Raw genomic sequence first — 20,287 nt, forward strand, 5'->3', positions numbered from 1 at the left:
TCCCCTCGAGAGCAAAATGTTCACACTGCAGCTTCTGATTTGCAAAGGCTCCATGAGGCAGAGGCTGGTCAGGAAAGTATTTTGGAGTGTTCACTGCCCTCTCTCTGCTGGGACTTCTTGCAGTGACAGGGCATTTTGGGAGGGACAGCATCACTAGACTGTGACATGGATTGGCTGGCTGTTCATTCCTTAGAGGAGCTGGGTTATACAAATGATCATGGAAAAGAAATTCCCAGATTTCTAGTGGAGTCCCATGTGCCCTTTCAGTTGGTCAGACTGTAGTCAGGATTTATGTTTATACCTTATGATTTGAACACTGAAACAGGAGAAATTCTGCATTTCCATGCCTTCTCTAACAAGATCTGTCTTTGAGTACCTCTCTAGGAGTATACATACAATTTAGCAAAACAAATGCTTTATTCATGATGGCAATAAGTACAGAATGGTTGTGCACATACCAATTGAATAGTAGATTTGCATTTTTTATTTTATTCCTCCCAATAACACATGTTCCTAGATGTGTCTCACAGGCATGCACTGAGTTTTCTACACGGTTTTTAATGGAGAACATTTTAAAGAGTTTTCATAAAGTGAATGAAGCTGTGATAAGCAGCACAGCTGGTGAGCCAGCTAGAGACTACAAGCAAGGCATTACCAGGAGGAAAATGTTCTAGGAATGTACTTTCCTTATGAGGCCCAAAGATTAATCAATCAAGATCAATGCTCCAGTTCATATGCACAAAACATACATGGAAAATTACCAGAATGACTTGAATAATCTCTGAATTGACTTGAATACATCTTTGCTTTTGAGACAGAAATTTCTGACAGACATCTGCAAAACCCAAAACTATGCGATCACCCAGTAAGAAAAGCAAAAAGCTGAAGAGCTGTATTGTTATTTTACTCTTGCTTACTCTTGAATGTGAACTGGAAGAAATACAGTGGAAATATCTAGAGGAGCACAACTTACTTGGTCATGATGTGACCTCAGAAAATCTAGAGGACTAAACCGTAGTGACTGCTTATGCCAAGAAAGTTGGTATAAGTGTTTCCTTTTCCTCGGGAAAAAGACTCTAGGATGCCTTTTTCTGCTCCCTGTTGATGAAACTGAATAAAAGAAGATAATCCTTCCAGGTAGAAGGTTCAAGGGTTTTACAGTCAATGCCAACAGTTTTACAGTTACTTTTCCTCCATAAAGATACTCATACCTTTTCATCAGTGTTTGGGACCAGATTCAAAGACCTGTTCCATCCTAAAATTGGATTTCAGATTCTCCAAGAGTATTGTGTGTGGTTTCTCCAATTGTGTGTTTTCATGTTTTCATTGTTTACAATTTTCACGTAGGTTTTCACCTCTACTTGCCAGGTATTTGCTAGACGCTGTTGTATCCTGAAACATCCCCGATGAAGGACACTTTAAATCACTTGTCTTTAACCTTTTTCCCACCAAGAGTAGAAGTCTTAATTTTAGCAGACTTACAGAACCTCTGGAAGTCAAATTCTTTGCTGAAAGGCCTCTTCAGTATGTGCAGACCCTAAAAGCCCACTGTAGAACCAGAAGAGAATCATTAAGGCTCTCTCTGGAACCCTCTTTGCTCAGAAAGTTTCAGATTGTTTCATGTAGAAGCTATCCATTTGCAGAAAATAGAAAAGCAATTGTGGATATCAAGAGACCCAAAATGGTTGTACCTTTGAGAACAAGACTAGTGTTTTCTATCCTGGAGCAAATAGGAGACACTGCACTGTGGGAGCAATGTTCTCTTACTGTGAAGAGTCAAACAAACCCCTGAGAAATGAAGCAGAGGTTTTTGTGGCTGGGCCTTTTTCTTGGAGGCATGTGAGCATTTTCTAGATTTTGTTGTTCTTGCTGCCTCATATTGTAAGCAAAGTGAAAACTAACACAGACTGAAAAAAACCTGCCTTGCAGATGCTTTTAACTGGACTGTGAAGAGTTCTTGGTTCGTTCTCTGGGGCCACAGCTGAGCAATGTGCTCATCCTGCCGTTTTCCAAGGATATGAACAGCCTCATTGCAAACTAATGCTTAAGGCATGAACATAGGAATCTTGCTCAACTGACTGTCTGGATAATTTCTGTCTTTCAACCAGTATTGTCTGGATCTCACCCAAATTCATTCTCAGCCAGATGCTCTTCTCCAGGAGCCATTTTCCTCTAGGCAACGCAACATCTTTGTGATGGCTCTGGTTACATCTGTAGAAAGTGAGATATACACTTGGGTGTCATCTGCAAAGCCTGTAGCAGCTTAGCCCCTCTCTGGAGTTTTCTGGAAGTATTGGAAAGGGATGTAAGGAAAGGATTTATACTTCTATGGCCAGACTGCAGGTGCAAGATATTGGGAAAAAAAAAAAAAGATGTTACCAGTTTTCCTGGGGTCCTATTGAAAGCAGATTTTGTATCTGCAAAGTATGCAAGATTGGGGTATATTCACTTAGCATTTAAATGTGGGAGAGAGAAAAGTAATTCCTCAGCCCTGTCTGAAATTAAAAATCCTTGCAAATTTGTACAGCCACACCAAGCTCGACGTTGCTGTAATACCAGCAAATGGAAACATGGTGCACAATATAAAACTCCCTGCATAAAATAGATAGAATGGAGAATATTGTTTCTTACTGCAATACATTTTGGGCACTGTGTATTTTACATATAATTTTACAGTGCAAAGATATTACAGAAGGAAAGCTTCAGTTGATAATTTTCTTGTTTGGTAGAGATGATATATTAAAAAGGTTAATGTGCTAAATATACATTTTTCTAGACTGATTATTTCTTACTCCAATCTGTCTTTCCTCGTTCTTAACCTCTTTAAGAAGAAATTATATCAAATAGGACTCCTTTTTGACAATTTTAGCCAGAAAACCTTACTTTCCCTGCCGATTTTCATGCTCTACAAGCTTTGCCATCATAAACCACTTTGCATGTATTAAGGAGTATTATATTAGATGAGGCAATTTAAGTGTATCCCATTTCACTTGGTGAAACTAAGCAGCTTTGCATTATAACTAAGTTGAGCTAATGAGAATACATTTAAAGCATGTGTTACCTGAAACTGAAGTTAGCTACTCATTCAATACTGCAACCTGTGGGTTTGCAAAACGATGGCAGGAATCCTGCTGTGAAGGAGATAGGAAAATTATTATAATCTGCATTCCTAAATTGAATGAATATTTTGCTCAGCAGAAGCCTCTTGACTGCAAATAGTCTGAAATTACATCCTGCTGTTTAAAATGCCTTTTTTTCCAAGTAAGTAAAAATGCTCACATTTGCTTAAATCAAATATTTTTTAAATCTTACATGAATTAAATTATCAATAGCGGGAAAGTCATAAATCCTTCCCTACCTCTTGTAAAAATTGTTTGATATTCACATTTTAATAGAAGGGACAAAGTGCCTAGAATTTATGGGTTAATGCTTTATTTATTAATTTATTATATTATTAAAGCTTGTCCTAATATCTCTCTCACCATTTTTTAACTGAAAAAAATCCATGTTTACAAGTTTCTTAATTTGTATGGTATAAAATTTTATGACAGATATCAGAATCAGCTAATAGATGCAAGGCCTAAGATGTTAACAAGATAAATTCATATTGAAAGTTTCCAGAAAAGGCTATACAAAAGAGAGCAAAAGACCATGAGTTTACAAGAAGACACAGGGGATAAACTTCTGCCACAAGAGTAGCATGGTAAACCTAACTTCATTCATGTGAGTTCTTTATCTCATTAAAGCCAGAAATGACACAAAAGAAAGAAAAATAAAAAAGGCCCTGGAGATAAGGATTAGAGGCCACTGTAGTGGTTTGAGCAGTTGTTCTCTACTGTGTGAAAGCATTACATACTGTAAATACTTTCATTACATCCTCTCTAAGAGTTCAAAATGGAAGAGGAGGTGTCTCAGCTTATCCTCCTCTAATTCTCTGTCCTTTAATTGCTGAGCAGTGAAAACATTTGCAATGAAAGATGTCTGTGCTCCCACTGGAGTCAGGGGGGACCTTGGCTTTGTGAGTGTTTCCAAGTTGAACAAACCAGGATTAATTCTCTTGCCCAGAGTGTGGGTGACCCTGCCTCTCTACCCCCCAAAAAGGTGTCTGTATCCTTACCTGCTTCTTGGAAACATCCCTACCTGCTCCCTGAAATCTACCATGCATTGAGAGGGACTGTGGGGCAAACCCAAGCAAACATGTGAATAGATGGGATGGATGAGCAGGAGCCAGGGGTCAAACTCATGCCATGCTGTTATAGATAGATGTATGTAGTTTTATGTTTTCTGATAAGAAGTAATGGTTGACAGGAAGATGAGGTTTCTTTCTTGTGAAAGGAGGTTCTCAGGAGGACCAAGGAGACAGGCAAAGGTGATGACAAGGGTATAGACATATCTTAAACACAACCTGTTTTTCTGGATCTTAAGGGACCTTATGCTGAATTTCAGTCTTGCTGCTTTAGATTAAGATTCACAGCTCTGACCTACTTCTGAAATGGTGGATAGATCACTTCTGGTGGATTTTTATTTTTACAAAATATATTTGACAGAAGACATTTTTGTTTCCACACATTAATTCAACCTTCTAGGACATGGAAGGGCAGAATTCAGTCCTTCCTGTTTCAGGGACTCTCCTCCCAGCCTCTGGAAGGAAGTTGTAACCTTCAGGACATAGTCTGTATACTGTAGATTTAGCACAAAATCTCCAGGACCAGTTTTAAATCTCAGGTTATGCCAAATGTTTCCAGTTCACAAGCCTCTTTGTTTGTTTGTTTCTTTTTGGTTTTTTTTTTGGGGGGGGGGGGGTTGTTTGTTTTTTTGTTTATGTTTTTGTTTGGTTTGGGGGTTTTTGTTTTGGTTTTGGGGTTTTTGTTTTGGTTTTGTTTTCCTTCATTAAACTCACAATATAGGTACTCAATTCAGTATAACCATCATTTATTCACTTACATCGGGGTAATTTCTTACTTTTGTTGCCTAATCTTTTGCAGGCCTTGCATATAAATCTAGCTGCAAGTTTGACAAAATTCAGCCAGCAACAACAATTAGCCATGGAAAATTTGGACAGGTGGAACTCCACTGGTTTTGCAGCCAGTCAGATAATTTAACTTATTAATTTTGATTTACACTGTTTAAATGAACATGTCTATTACCTGTCAAAGACAGCTTGTTCTCCAATCTATCAAATAATGTTTGTAACATTTTTTTAAAGCATTAACCACAAAATTAAAAAAAAAAAAGAACATGAAAGACATTTTTTTACATCATTTTACATCCAAATTTATATATTGGTATTAAAGAATGTTTGCTTTAGTTGCAACACTGTAAACAAAGTGAAAGGTGTGGAGGATACTTAACCTCAAGAAGCACAAAAAGTCCAAGAGCAGGTTGCACCTAAGCTGGGGCAATTCTGGATATGAATACTGGGAGACAAACTCATTGAAGCAGCCCTGTGGAGAAGGACAAGGGGGCTGTCATGGAGGAAAAACTGGACATGAGCCAGAAGTGTGTTCTCACTGCTCAGAAGGCCAAACACATCCCTGGACTGCTTCAAAAGAGAAATGTCCAGCAGGTCAGGGGAGCTGGTTCTGCTCCTCAGCTCTGCCCTTGTGAAGCCCCACCTGAAGCTGCATCCAGCTCCAGAGTCCTCAGCACAAGAAAGATATGGACCTGTTGGAGTAGGTCCAGAGGAGAGCCACAAAGGTGACTGGAGGGATGGAGCACCTCCCCTATGAAGACAGGCTAAGAGAACTTGTGCTGTTCATCCTGGAGAAGAGAAGGCTTCTGGGAGAACTTACAGCAGCTTTCCAGTGCTTTAAGGGGGTTTATAAAAAGGAGGAAGAGGGACTTTTTATATGGCAGATAATGATGTGACAAGGGGCAATGGCTTTAACCCAAAAGAGGGTAAGTTTAGATTAGACATTGGGTAGAAATTCTTTATTCAGAGACTGTTGAAGTGGTGGCAGAGGTCGCCCAGAGAAGTTGTGGATGCCCTGGCAATGTTCAAGGCCAGGCTGGATGAGGCTTTGGCAACCTGATCTAGAGAGAGGTGTCCCTGCCCATGGCAGGGAGGTTGTAAAAAGCTGATGTGTAAGATCCCTTCCAACCTGAACTATTCTATGTTCCTATCTCCAGCAGTATCTGTCCTAAAACAGCAAGGTTCTATCAACAACTAAGCTGAGCTAGCCGAAGCCATAATCCTATCCTTTATGTTTATTTATCAGTCCACACACATATTACACAAACCTCCCAAGTACAAATATACACACGGTGCAGGAAGGTGGAGTTTACAACACATTTGACATTTTAGCTCTGCAATTGAGTTATTCATTCACCTCATAGAATACACACACACACACAGAGGTATAAAAGATGTAATATTATTTAAAAAATTCACATATTAAAGCTACAACATATGCTCTTATATGAATTTTACCTTCTTGGAATATATTTAGGTATCACATTGAGGGCACCTCGCAGAACTAACACAGTTTTCCTCCACACAGAAAATTTTGCACAATCTTGCCACCCCTCTAACCTTCTGCTTTCAAATGGAGTCTGTATTTTTATATTCATGTTCTTGTTCCTACTGAAATCTGTTACAAAGATTCTCTGTAACTTCAAGAGAACTTAGATAAAACAAAACTGTATTCATTTTTGTTTGTTTGTTCATTTTTTCTCCTCCTATCTGGAGTAGATATTTGGCACCAATAGGCAAATGATTATTTTTGATGAAGGATGATATTTTAATATTTTGTTTATTTTATACAGGGAGTTGGTGTTCAGAATACAAACTCAGATGCCAGCTAGAGTAGCAGACAGAAGATTGTTTAGAAAGCTATTATTCAGATGATAGCACTAGAATTCCTCCACCAAAAAAAAAAAAAAAAAGCAGAACTCAAGTCATATAGTTCTAAATATGTCATGTTTGAACTCCATCTGCTTTAGCCAATAGGTTTCCTGAAATTATTTTAGCAAATTTTAATAGATTTAATAGGAGAGGCTTAATAAGAAAAACTAGTTGCAAAACTATTTTTTAAAAATGTCTATATGAAATAAGATGTTGACAGAATGAAACCGAAAAGAACTCTTCCCCTCTTCCCCCAAGCACAGATAGAGCATTATTCCTGAAGAATGTTCTGCAAAAGATGAAAAACAGATGGCAATCATAGAATAAAATCAAGGTTACATGATTGTTCACTTTTCTTCTCTACTGCTCACAGCATTATCCACATCATTATAAACATTGTGGCTTTTTATAATGTTATGATTAGTGCTGAAAATCCTGATGTATCCTTATGATCTTGCTACTTTCCTTGTCAGTTATGTGTCTGAGACATGACTTGATGAGCACATATGCCCACACACATTCTACCACCTTTCTGAGCACATATCTGCTTACAAAATTATTTCTTCTATGTTTTCAATCATACCATAGAAAAATTATGTCAGTGAATTGTTCTGGTCAAGGTTGATTTCCTGAGGTGGAAAAGTAGTGTCAGGATAATATCAGCAGATACTATAATATTTTAAGAGAAACCAAAGGGAAGAAAAAGCAATTTATTAAAATCTCACAGTTTTAAGACAATGAATTGCTGCCATTAGTGTTTTCCAACATGCTGTGAATGTCTTTGTGAATGCCATCCAGAACAATCAACACAGTTGAACAAACACTGATCCCCACTGACTGTGAACAAGAACCATCTCATGAACGAAGTAGAATACTGTCCAGTTTTTACCTGCTGTAGATCAAGTGAGAGTTGTTGAAATGCACTAAACACAAGTCAAGAGGAAATACCACAAAAATGCCTAATGGCAATCAACTCAGAGCATGGCCAGAGCTTTCTCTTGGTGGCCAGCTAGTCTTTTAGGAGGCTTCAGGTTGCCCGAGCTCACTAAGCACAAGATCTGAGCTATATATGTGTTGTGGTAATCACCCTTTTGTTCAGCTGTGCCCCTGTTCAAGCAGCAAATAGAAATATAGTCCCTGGTGCTAAAGATTAGATGAAACACTCCTGAAACCTGAGGCTTCTGAGGAAGACACTAACCTTTGTGTCCTTAGGCACATCCAGAAAGTCCAGTATATCCACGTTTGATGAAGAACATTGCAGAAGGATTTAACTCATCTGTTCCAGTGTTCAGTCCCAATAAAGTCTTCAGTGGTTACTGAAAAGACCATTCAGGGAATAAAGCATCTCCAGGTATGCAGATGGAAAGATCAGACATCTCTGCTGAACTAGTGTACAACTCGCTGAGCCTGTACAAAAAGAGAAGACACTTGCTGCTTTTATTTGAAAAAAAACCCAAACAAACAATCCAACAAGCCAAACCAAAGAACAGAAAGAAGCCAAAAACTCAGTTTGCCTGTTTAAGAATGAAAAGAAATTTTTTGCAGTAGGGCCCCAAAAGGTAGTACATGCCAGCTCATGTTTCTGGAAGTTTTGTGTCTTGTAAACATTGGCAACCTGGAATCTGGAGCACAGGCTAGAGAGGAAGGGGAAGAGGTAAAGAAAATTACAACAATACTAAGCCCCAAACAAAAGTCATTCCTAATGACAGAAAATGTTTAATTACATGTATTTCAAGTGGGCTACAGGAAAAAGAATGTTAGATATTTACTGGAAAGGGGTAATATATTGCACATGCTACTGCTACTCTGCTACATTTCCCTCTTGATATTGGCCAGAAATGTATTTTACAGCCATTTTTTAAATCACTGGAAAAACTGCTTTTATACTGAGAACAATGCCAGACACATCTGGAGAAAATGACAACAGCATTTAGTGAGAATTGTTTAGTTGATCCTGTCTTTCTTCTATTTTCTGTGTTTTTTTTAATTTGGGGTTTCTTTAAAATAATCTAACTATGCCTCCATGTTGAAGAAGTGGGTCACAGAGACAAACACGAATATGGTATTTAATTGCAAACCCCATGCTACAATTTCTAGCTTTGGGCATGAACATATTTACTTTCATTCAAAGGAAATCAAGTCCCAAGGAATTTGCAGTGCAGTTAAGCCTTCAAAATCATCAATGCCAATGTGACCTGCCAAAAGACATTAACTCTGCAATTATTCTCTTAGCTGGGAAAAAGTACTTGTGAGTAGACGATCAACATTAAATGAAAAGTTTTCTACGAAGGTATTGCAAAGAATGACCAGTTTGAGCACCTTGACAGTATGGGTGGAGTCTAAAAAGTGCAGATGCCTTTGCACTCTGGAAACTAAATTTTGCACCAATGAAAGAATGTAGAAATGTACAAAAATCTTGTAAAAGTCTAGGAGAATAGCAGCCATCCTTTCCTTGCAATGAAGTGTTTATTTCAACACATAATTTCCATCTACATTGCATAAACCACTTACTTGGCTCAAGAGCAGTTTACTTCTGACTGCTGTTGCCTGTAGGATACATGATTTGCAACGCTAAGTATTTTGTTTTTTTCCATCACAAACATTTATTCATTAATAATTTATCAGATAAATGGCTTCTGATTGAGCAATTTAAAAAAGGTAGGCAAATCAATGGCAAAAGTCACCAAGCAGCATATTATAATGATATAATAATTTGAGCTCATACATTAGACCGAATTGATAGTGTCCCAAAAGCCCTCTTTTGATAGCTCAGTTTCAGAGAGTAAATGTTCAGCTGAAATAACTAATAAAGCATCTCAACTGCTGCTCTGAGAAATCATGCCAGTATCATGTACAGCATCTTTGAGAGCTAATAAGTTGGCTCTGGAAAGCAAACAAACAAACAAACCCTAGAAAATGCCTCTGTGAACGTACAGGCTCTCCCTGGGGGGAGATTAATAGTCACATGAAAAAGACAATGAACTTGTCTCTTAGTTGTGTGAATGAGACTTTGAAAACCATAATGGTCTGATTCTTTGATGCCAGTGATACTTAGAGATATAGATTGTAGCATTAGATCCAAAGAGTGTTTGTTATCACTCGTATGTGTGACACAGACAGTGAGGGAAGCAAAAATGATAAATCCTTTAAGAGAGAGCTCTCAAGGGCTCCTAATGTATCACAAATAAGTCATGCTCTGAGTTATAGGATTTTCAGCTGAGCTGTTCACAAGGAAAATAAAATGCATTCTAAGTGCTGTGCATGGCAATTATCACTACTTTTGGGGTTTCAGAGAAAAAAAGGGAGATTTGAAAACATTTGGAGAAAGGCTGCATATAAATATTTTCCCTCTTTCCTAGGTGTATTGAATGAATTAAATGACTTAATTTTTTCCAGGGCAGTAGTGAAGCTCCCTAAGAATAATGTTGTTAAAAGTTCTATCATTTTACAGGCATTCTGTATTTGCAGAAAGGACTGGTTTCCCATCACGCTTGAGGAGACTAGTTCAATAATGTGTTGACAGTATCTAGACTTATTAATAAAATGGATACTGTTCAGTTTAAATGAACACATATATTCTACAAAGAATAGATTGTTTTCAAACTTATATGGAATTTATCTTGCATTATCTGATGAAGACTCCTTAATTATATACAATAAATTTCAAGAATGACAGATCTACCAGTAAAAGCCACAATTCAATGTGGAATATGTGTGAACATCAATATATGTAATTATATATAAATGATCACAAATATCATCAATTTATTTATTGTAAACAGTTTAAGCAAATACATATGAAGTGAAAAATCAAATTAAATGGGAAAACATAATAATTTTTTTCTGATTTCTAATTTAAGTGTTTCTGTTTGTGGTAATAAGAACACTAGAGTGTCTCATTTAGTGACTACCCATTTTCAGTGTGTGTTTATCCACTCTACCTAAGACTAGAATCTTTGTCCACACCAAAAATATGAGTTGCTGAAGATTATGTTTATTTATTTTAAATAATGAACTTGAGTTGGTTTACAGATTCCCTTTGCTGAATCTGTTAGCTACAGTGGATTTTTTAAAAATGAAACATCCTGCAAGAAATATTATAAAAACAGATGACAAGTCTCCTGATACTGCAAGGGAAGAATTTAAAAAGAAATTTTCAATTATTTGGGGTTTTTTTTAATGTTTTTTTTCTAGTTTAGAAAGACAGCAAACAGCTAAATACTTGGACATTGTAAGTGACTTTCTCTTTATACACATGACTGTTACTCTTCCTCAAATAATACACAGAATCTGGCCACATGCCCATACCATCTCCATTTCAATGAAAAATAAAATGGAGTTAGATTAAACCATGAGAGCTGAATCATATTTAACATTTCTACAGAGTTAGACAGAAGGTATTAGCTCTCAAAGTGTCAAAGCTACTCTGGAAGGTTCAATTCATCAGAGTAGGTCCCTACAAGAATAATGAATTTACCATAATGTAATGAAAATAGGTACAGAGAGCCATAATTGTGTGACTAGAGACAAAGAAAAAGAAAATAAAATCAATTATCCTTCACTTATACATATTTTCATTTTCAGGCTTCCTCTGACTTCCCTCTGCTCCATAAAAATAATTTTCAGAAGACCCCCAAATTTCTGAGCCTGTGGCACCAGTTCAACCCTGATAATCAGACTGCCCCAGCGTCTAAGAAGCCAGAGCTTCCAATGTTTGTGTATCTGGGATAAATCTTTCTGACAGGCAGCCTTGGGGCAGCAGTGTTGGGTAGCCTGCAGCACAGTCTTCCAGAGATGACCACACATAGTCCAGGAGCTCTTGATGGAATCTGGGAGGAATTTCTACAGGTTGCTTTTCCCACCTGCTGCATAAATATGAAGTGTACTTACCCTCAGGGAATAAACCCTCTATCCTTGCAAATTTTGACATGCCACATATTACCTTTTCAGCTGTTATTCAAAATGCTTTAGAGATGTGTGAAGCCGTGGAAGTCGCAATGGCCAGCACACCACTGCATTCATCACCAGCTTTTCAGTTCCAGACTAATTCCAGTTTTGGTTGCCTTGTAGAATGAATTTCAAGCATCTCAATGATTTGCAACCAAAAAGCTGAGTACTAGCAACCCACATTTTAAAAAAGATCTATTTTTTCTTTTGAACCTAATTTTCAGTGTGATAAAACATGGCTGAGAATATTTGCATCAAGGTAATAAAAGTTGGTAAACACTGTGCTAGTGTGTCCACATTTCAAAATAAGCACAAATCTCCTCTTTTTCCTCTATTTAACTGTCAGGCAGAAGGTGAGATCAGCATTCTACACTGAGTAATGTGTTACTATGGTGTAAACCTAGTGCAGTGAGTCTACACTAAGAAATTTATAACAAGTCAAAAAAATTATCAGACTAAAATTACATTTAAAAAAAAGGTGTGAAATGTGCAGCAAGTCTCTTGAGGCAGTAGTCTTAAATAACAAGGCTGTGCTGCAATAAATATTTAATAAGAAAAACAAGAATAAATTAATCTTGAACAAATATTGTTGAAGTACCCTGGAACAGGGGTATGTTCAGCACACAAAATCTCATTTATACCTGAGTACTGTTCAAAGTACCTCAAAAGGCCATGTATTTTCTTATAACCCACCATATTTCATATGTACAGTAAATATGTACAATATACACTTTACATGGGTTCTTGTGTGTGAGCTCTGCAGCAATTATTCAGTACAAATTGCTACCTGTGACAAGAGTAGCTGCTTTACTGATGTAAATCCAGCACATTAGCACAACTGTACAGACAGCTACAGCAGCAGAAACTCTGTCGCATGATCTGCAGAAATAGGTCAGCTTTGTAAGGAAATCACTTGTTCTTGGAGGGAATAAATAATGAATTTCCACTTGGGGAGAGACCCCCTTGCAGACACGAGGCCAATGTGAATTTTCTTAGCAGGAAACCTGTTTTTTCTGCGAGTCAGAAAAAGGAGCAGCCAATGGCCCAGCATCCCTGCCTGGGTGCAGAAAGATGCCTTTCATCACACTTGCATGAGGCACAGTGCAAAAGGGCACAGGGAGAGGATGGAGCTATGACAGCACTCATATCACAGCCCTGGCAGCAGGGGTATACTGTGCTCACGGGGAAGGGAAGGCTACAACGCATTGTGACCCTCAACAGCTTTGTGTGACAGTGAGAAAATGACAGGGGCCAGGGGGACTCACACATGCTCATCAGCACGCTGCAAACTGACAACCCTGTCCAAGGATTTCATGAATGCAGTTAAGGTACCCATATCTAAAAAGAAGACATTTGTTATGAATTTATTTCTCATAATATATGTTTTTTTAATGTCCAAATATATTTAAATACATGTATTCATAACACAAATTATTTTTGGGCAAAAGAAAGTGGGTAAAATCAGCATCTATTATGATTACTGCTATGGATTTTTTTACATTCCAAATGTGTGTATTTATTAGTATCAGCTGTTTCATCTCTTCACAGCTACTTACTACACCTCACCATCCAATACCTGATATAATCTGTAAGTGAAAAGCTGAAAAACCATCTTAAGGGATTCTTCTCTCCTGGGTACTGTCTTTCCTAATCCATGAGTTCACAGGCAAGCTCTTCTTTATTTTGGTGTTAGGCAGTGGGAGGACAGTTATATTTTTGGTCATGTTCCCTGCCCTCTCAACTGCAGCTTCCAAATATTTCAGTTATCCAGGATTTTAAACAGAGACAAGGAAATCCACAGGAATACCCATTACTGCAGCCTATGAGATACAAGGAGAAGATGAGGGAACTGGGTTTGTTCAGCTCAAGAAAGAAAGGCTAATGAGAGACTTGGCTGTGGTCTGCAGCCACCTGAGAGGAGGGTGTGGAGAAGATGGAAAAACTTCCTAAAAGGCTCTCCTCAAAGGTCCATGGTGGAAGGATGAGAGGCATTTGGATGACATTGAGGTGCTTGCTGTGTGGCTGTTTTCAGTGAGAGTTGGACCTGAGGCACCCTGAAGCCTCTTGCCCCCAGGTGACCCTGTGAGCAGAAGTCCTGGCTCTCCTGGCAGATCAAATGCTGCTTCCCACAAAAATGCTAGGCATTGCTCAGAGGAAAGATCTTAGAATCCCAAATCAGATTTTATGCACAAGACCAAAGAGTCTCAGCCTCATCAACTTTCCAGAGGAAGTACAGTCCCACACAAACGTGACTTCAGACCTGAGCTGACTTACAAAGATGCACAGATTGAAGAGAGCAGTAAATATAACCTGAATGCAAACTTATCTTTTCAGTATGTTTGTCCATTAAAGTAGGTTCTTTTGGGGATGAAATACAGGCCAGTTGTAAAATCAGTTAAATGTCTCCCCTTGATCAGTTTCACTCCCAAAGCTGATGAGCATATAAATTAGATTAATTAATACTTTTCAGTTCTAATTTCTCTGACTGCACAGCTTATTTATTTAATCTGTGTTTATAGGAGCTTCACATCTTCTCAATGTGAAGGGTTTTAATATGTTTCCAGGCAGTGAAAACAATGTAATGGTGCACTGAACATCCTGGTGTCTGATTCAACCCCCTCCTCAAAGGCAGCATCCTTTGATCTCATACCTTGCTCTGGACCCCTTCTCTCTCCTGCAGAATCAGCAGCCCCCTGTGACACCTGCAGCTGGTGTGGAAATGGGAGTTTTCCACAGGCACAGAGGGACAGCTGCCAGGTGCACGAGGCAGCACGCTGGGTGTGGATTCATTGTGTGTCTCTCTGTACAGGCTCAAAAAGCAGCCTGTCACTACCCAGTCACTCGTGTAAGCAGTGTAAATGGACACTTCTTCAGAAATTGGTTCTGTACTTTGAGTGAAGACAGTGTCAGCCACGAAAAACCCAAAAACCTGCCTGTGCTAACAAAATTATCTTGCTGTTTCCTGGTTTCTGTCATTAACACACACAGAAAGAGTTGCTCTGAACCATGTAACAGCCACATTTGAGATAGAGCAGCAGTCTTTATTTCCAATCCGCTTTTATATCAGTCCCCATCCTGCCCAAATTCTGTCAACCATTATCATATTAACAGCAGATTTGAAGTATGTTTTTCCTTTACAGAGGAGAGATATTCAGTCCAGTCTCAGATGACACAGTTAAAGTTTCACAGTGTTCTCCTGTCACATGTCAGATTAATTAACTCAGGCCTGATTAATTTAAACTAGAAGTTTCTTTTATTCAACCTTCTAAAATACCAAATTCCACTGATTTCCTGCAGAGATACACAGGCACAACAATTCCCACTGCAATTTTTCATTATTCTTTACAGAGATACTGTGCCATATTCCATATTCCCACTAGAATTGCACTGATGTGGCTGTACTGACATTGGTAAAATTATTCTTGATTTACTTTGGCACAAAAGAGATTGGCATCATGTCTACTGGGATAAGATAGTTCCTCCCCATGGTCATATTTTCTTTACTTAAGACTACCAAAAAAAAAAAGTACTGCTCAGACAGTTTCAATATACCATCCTTTCTCATAGGAAAAAAAGAAAGGAAAAATATAATTTCAGCCTGCTCTAAGGTGAACTGCTGCTTTTTTGTGATTACCTGGAAGAATGAGAGCAGTATCAATCCAGCAATATATCTCTGATATAGAGTTTTACATGTGCACACAATATTCATTATCCAATACTGCTTAAAAAATAATCAGGCCTGAAAAAAAATCTTTCCTCAAAAAAAGTGAGGCAGCTTTCATTAAAAATTGAGAAAGCAACTGAAATGAAAATAGTATAAGCTCATGTTATTTCTATGCACAAGTGTTTTCCAGTTTTAGCAAAAACCAGCAGAACCTCTAGAACAGACCATCAAGAATTGCAGTCTTTGGCTTGTGCAGTTTCATCAGCTGAGCAAATAGGAAGGCTAGGGAAAACAACTCAAAAAGAGATTTGATAAATGAAGACTGACGAGGATAGGCAAGCAAGTGCTTCATTGAGAAACAAAGAAGAATGCTTCAAAAGACTTTCTTTTCACATTGGTGAATATCTTCCACTATTTATATTTAACATATCAAGATTAGTGCTATCTGAAAAATTTATTGGCTTTTTAGAAGCCAAATAACATTAGTGAATAACTGCTTTACTTCTCATGCACACCACTTTTGGAAATTAAGTGTGCATCCTTAGGGTATTCAGGCACCAGAGTGGTAAGAATAACACAAGACCTTGAAATGAGCAGAAACTGCCCAATATGTAAACATACTGAAATAATGCTACTTGTGATAATGTTTCAGCAGGCTGTGGAGAGGAGTGACAGAGGTTCTGTGAATGCACAGAAAGTTTGTTTAGCCACAAGTCTTGGCTAGTACATCTTCTCTTTCAGCACTAGTTTACAGCTCTAGCATCTCCTAATTAATCTGAAACTATGAGTTACATGATGCAGCCAAGCAGACTTAAAGGAGACCTGCTAGGCCTTTCTCAGTCAGAACTTCCACTAACATTAATCTGAATACTTTGCATAGGGAGCTTGCAAATGGGGTTCAAATAGTTAAGCAGAGGCTCTGTTAGCTTTTCATCTTGTCATAACAAGCTGGACATGAAGAGCATTGATTTAGCTCCACCTGTGTATTACTCAACCCATGAGCTTTAAAGACATGCAGAAAAACAATTTTTCTTAGGAGTTCTCACAATGTTGTAGTAAAAAAATCTTTTGCACCTGATAAACTCCTTTTGAATTAAAATATAAATAGAGGATTTGCCCCCTTATCTGATAAAAGAGGCATTATTTTCTATTCTTTTATGGTGGTCTTCCCTGTCCAATTAGGGCATGCATTCTAGGTTTTACTTTTCCTATAACTTGAGGTCTATTTCAATTAATTCCTCAATGAAAACTGAGGTTCTTATGTGCTCCCTTGACTCCGGACTTTACAAAACTCCAACAAAATACACTGTGCTTAAAGTACACTGGCAACACTGAAAACACCACAAATTAAAATACTCATCAGCAAAACAGCACCTTTCCAAAGCAGGTGTTTATGGACATGGAGCTCTCTTACAATTCCCCCTTAATTTTGCACAACAGCTGTGGTTAAGTGGCACATTGGGTGGATCTGGCTCAGCATGTCACCCAAAAAGATAATCAATGGCCATTCTCTGAAACCTCTCTGCATACAGCAGCAGAGACTGAAATGGATGTCAGAGGCAGTTGGATGCCAGAAAATGGAAATAGTGGTGTGGGTTTTCCAAAATGCTGATGTCAGCTCAGCACCTTACACCTCCTTGCTCTCAGGCTGAAGTGACTTCTGATGTCCATAAATCTTCCACTTCTACCTCTAGTTTTCTTAAGAAATCAACATCAAGGCATAAAAAAGGCACCAGGCAGAGTTGAATTAAGCATACAGACACATTTTCAGCCACATTCTCTACACCCTGCCCTAAACAGGTATGATATCATTACAGGTAGGGACTGATACATGTCTGAAGAAGGGGTTTTATCTACCAAGTTTATTCCATTTAGAAGGAATACTTCCAGGGCTACAAAGAGAGAATCATCCTTAAATCAGTATCTGAGAAGATCTATGTCCAGTTAGTGCTTACTCCTTTTTTTATAGTCTTCTCTGGAGGCCTGTGAGACAGATGGTTCAAAGGACCTAACCCTCATTTCTCCAGAGCAGAAGGCTTTGCCCTTGGGCTTATTGCTCTCACAGCATGCATATAACCTCCAATTCTCTTTCTCAAGCTGAGCTTGCCTACCAGTTGTAGGTCTTGTGGTGACTCATTTTGTCATAAAATAAGCTTAAAATTACACATAGTCAAAACAAACAAACAAACAATTTATGCAAAATTTTATCTTACTATTTTGGGAAAGAAAATTTAAACTTTTCAAACTAGTTTTGCTGAAAGTCAAAAGAATAATCCTATTTGCAAATATGTATATGCAAATGAACTATATCTCTCAAATGAGAACTTGTGTAGACAAACTTTCAGGTTCAAGAACCCAGGTGTAGCAGCTGTGGTCATTTAATTTCTACAGACACATTTCTGATGAAACAGATTAATTTTAAAATGTGCAATATGGACAAAGATACAGCAATTCACACTGCATTTCAAACAATTCCTGCTCAGCATTGCTAATTAGGAAATCCCAGCAAAACAAGAAATATGATAGCACTGTCTAAAGTATGAAAACCAGAAAATTCCAAATGCTGTAAAGAGAAAGCCTTAAGAACTCCCAGTGCAACAAATCTGTTCCATATGAAAGCTTTATAGATCTCAACTTCAACAGAAAGCTTCAACAAATGCAAATATCCTCACTGCATATAGGCTCTGAGCTGATGTCATTTGCCATACCTCCATAGAAGTCAATGATGATACATTGATTTCCACTAATGAGGGCTGACCACAAAAAATGCTGCATTCATTCACCTAAGATATGCCTTCCCACCCCCCACTTTCAAACTTTATTTAGCTTTTCTCCAAGGGAGCAGAAGTGCTGAATTAGCATTAAATACATTCAACATCCTCATCCAGAGCCAACCACATTGCAAGCAAAAGGAGGGCATAAGAAATTCACCACTGTGTTTCAGTCTTAGTATAGACTGAGATAATTACTGTCATAGAGATGAAGAAAGGGCAACACAGAATGTATTCTGGAAAAGTTTTCAGTTGACTAAAAACTGGGAAACAAGTTAGGTAGTTTTAGGACTGCACATACAAATAAAGATATAGCATTTAAGAAGAAAGAGTAATAGAGAAGGGTCTAGTTGGGTAATCCCTCAAAAATTCTGAAGAAAACTTCTGAGAAACAAGATAGATTGCAATAATAAAAATAATTTTAAATATATCTTACTGTTTTAGCAGCATTTTTTAGTCCTATCAAAGTAGTATTTTTTTTTCTGATAAAATGTAAGAACGGAAGTATAACTTTTCTTAAGAAGAGTGATGAGTGACCCAGTTTTAGAGGTAGCATTCATACTGTTATCCTCTGGGTTTTATGTTTCAAAGATTATCTTGACATTAGTAAAGAAGCTTTGCTATATTTTTCGCAGTTAAGTTTTAGACTCTACGTTTACAGGGAAAGCTAAGCTGATAAGAGAGAAGAAAAAAGGTTTCAAACAAGGCTTCCATTTACAAAAAAAAAAAAAAAAAAGACCAAACAAAAAACAAAACAAGCAAAAACCCAAACCCTTTTAAAGATACCCATTTCTGAAATTTCCTTTTGGTTTCCATTTCCTACCCTTCCCTGCCAAAAGCACTTGTTGGATGACTTATTTGATACTACCCCATCCAGAATTCAAAAGTTATGCACAGTGAGGCTCCTTAGGTTGCAGCAATTTTAAGTAGGACACTTATTCTCCCCAAAAAAGAGAGCAAAGCCCCAGGCACCCAGTGTACTTTCCTGCCACTTGTCAGAAGTACTTGCTTTGTTTGGTTTAGAAGCTGGGAATATGCCAAAGATGAGAGTCAGGACTATGCCTATTTAAAGAAATCCTTTTATTCTTACACCTCAATAGAACTGGAACCCACATCATGGTCAGGTCATCGAGTTCTTTCATTAAAAATATTCCGTGACCAGTGTCAGATACAAAACTCTTGTTATCCAAGAAGGTAACCTATAGAAGTAATCTATGCAAGAAAAAATAATTTACCTGTCCAGACAGCAGTTAAAAACATACCCATTTTGCTCACATGGTTTTCTTTCTTTATCAATAGTACAAAGAAGGTGCTTGTTCTAATTTTTCAGTGATCAAAGTCTAGCTGGGAACGAGATTTGAATGAGATGTTGGTTGCCAGGCCAGATAAACAGATTCACCCTCATTTCAATGTTTCCAAGGTTGTTTGCAAATTGAATACCTTTTATTCAGGGATGACATATTCCAAAGCTGTTCTGGGGGACTTACTGCAGTGGTTACAACCTCCACAGGTTGACCTGCAATATACCACAAACAGCTTGATTTGAGGCCAAAAGGAAACTTGTACCTTTCACTTTCCTGTGAGAGCAACTCAACAGGTGATGTTGTTATAATATCTTTATAGTTTTGAAATGCAAAAAGCCAACCATATAATCATCACGTTCTATTCTACATAATTACAGTAATTTTGTAACCTATCCAGAAAGTAAACACAAAGGAAATGTAATTGCAGTTTTCCCCAACAGCTGGTAAAACCACTGTTTTAAACTTAAACCTACAAAACAACTGTCATTCCTTATGCTAGTGATGCCTGGTACAGCAGAAAACAATCTTTAAACTTTGTTGTTTTATAAAATATATTGATTAAACAGTTGACTGAAGATAGAAATTTCAAATAGTGGAACATCCAAAGCGATATAAGAAGGGCTTTTGCATATTGTCAGTGGAACAAAGGAGCAGAGAGCACTTGCACAAAGTGGTTTTGATATCAATAGGCTGAATTGTCACAGCTATGAATCATCATAAAAAACTGCTGTAACAAGTAATACAAGATTTTGTAAGA

At 37.8% G+C, this 20,287-nt stretch overlaps 1 protein-coding gene across 3 annotated transcripts in view; it reads right to left on the bottom strand.

Moving 5' to 3' along the window:
* The window catches only part of HS3ST5 (heparan sulfate-glucosamine 3-sulfotransferase 5), a 188,554-nt gene that overhangs the window by 82,655 nt on the left and 85,612 nt on the right, over positions 1–20,287 (bottom strand). For 2 of the 3 annotated variants that reach the window (XM_056487577.1, XM_056487579.1), the window contains exon 2: positions 8,043–8,251. The gene's annotated coding sequence lies outside the window, so the exon portion shown is untranslated. Of the gene's footprint in view, positions 1–3,061; positions 3,129–8,042; positions 8,252–20,287 lie in introns of those variants that run through there. The other variant, XM_056487580.1, reaches the window with a different exon arrangement.

The sequence above is a fragment of the Oenanthe melanoleuca genome, chromosome 3 (genome assembly GCF_029582105.1).
Source record: "Oenanthe melanoleuca isolate GR-GAL-2019-014 chromosome 3, OMel1.0, whole genome shotgun sequence".
NCBI classification, from domain to species: domain Eukaryota; kingdom Metazoa; phylum Chordata; class Aves; order Passeriformes; family Muscicapidae; genus Oenanthe; species Oenanthe melanoleuca.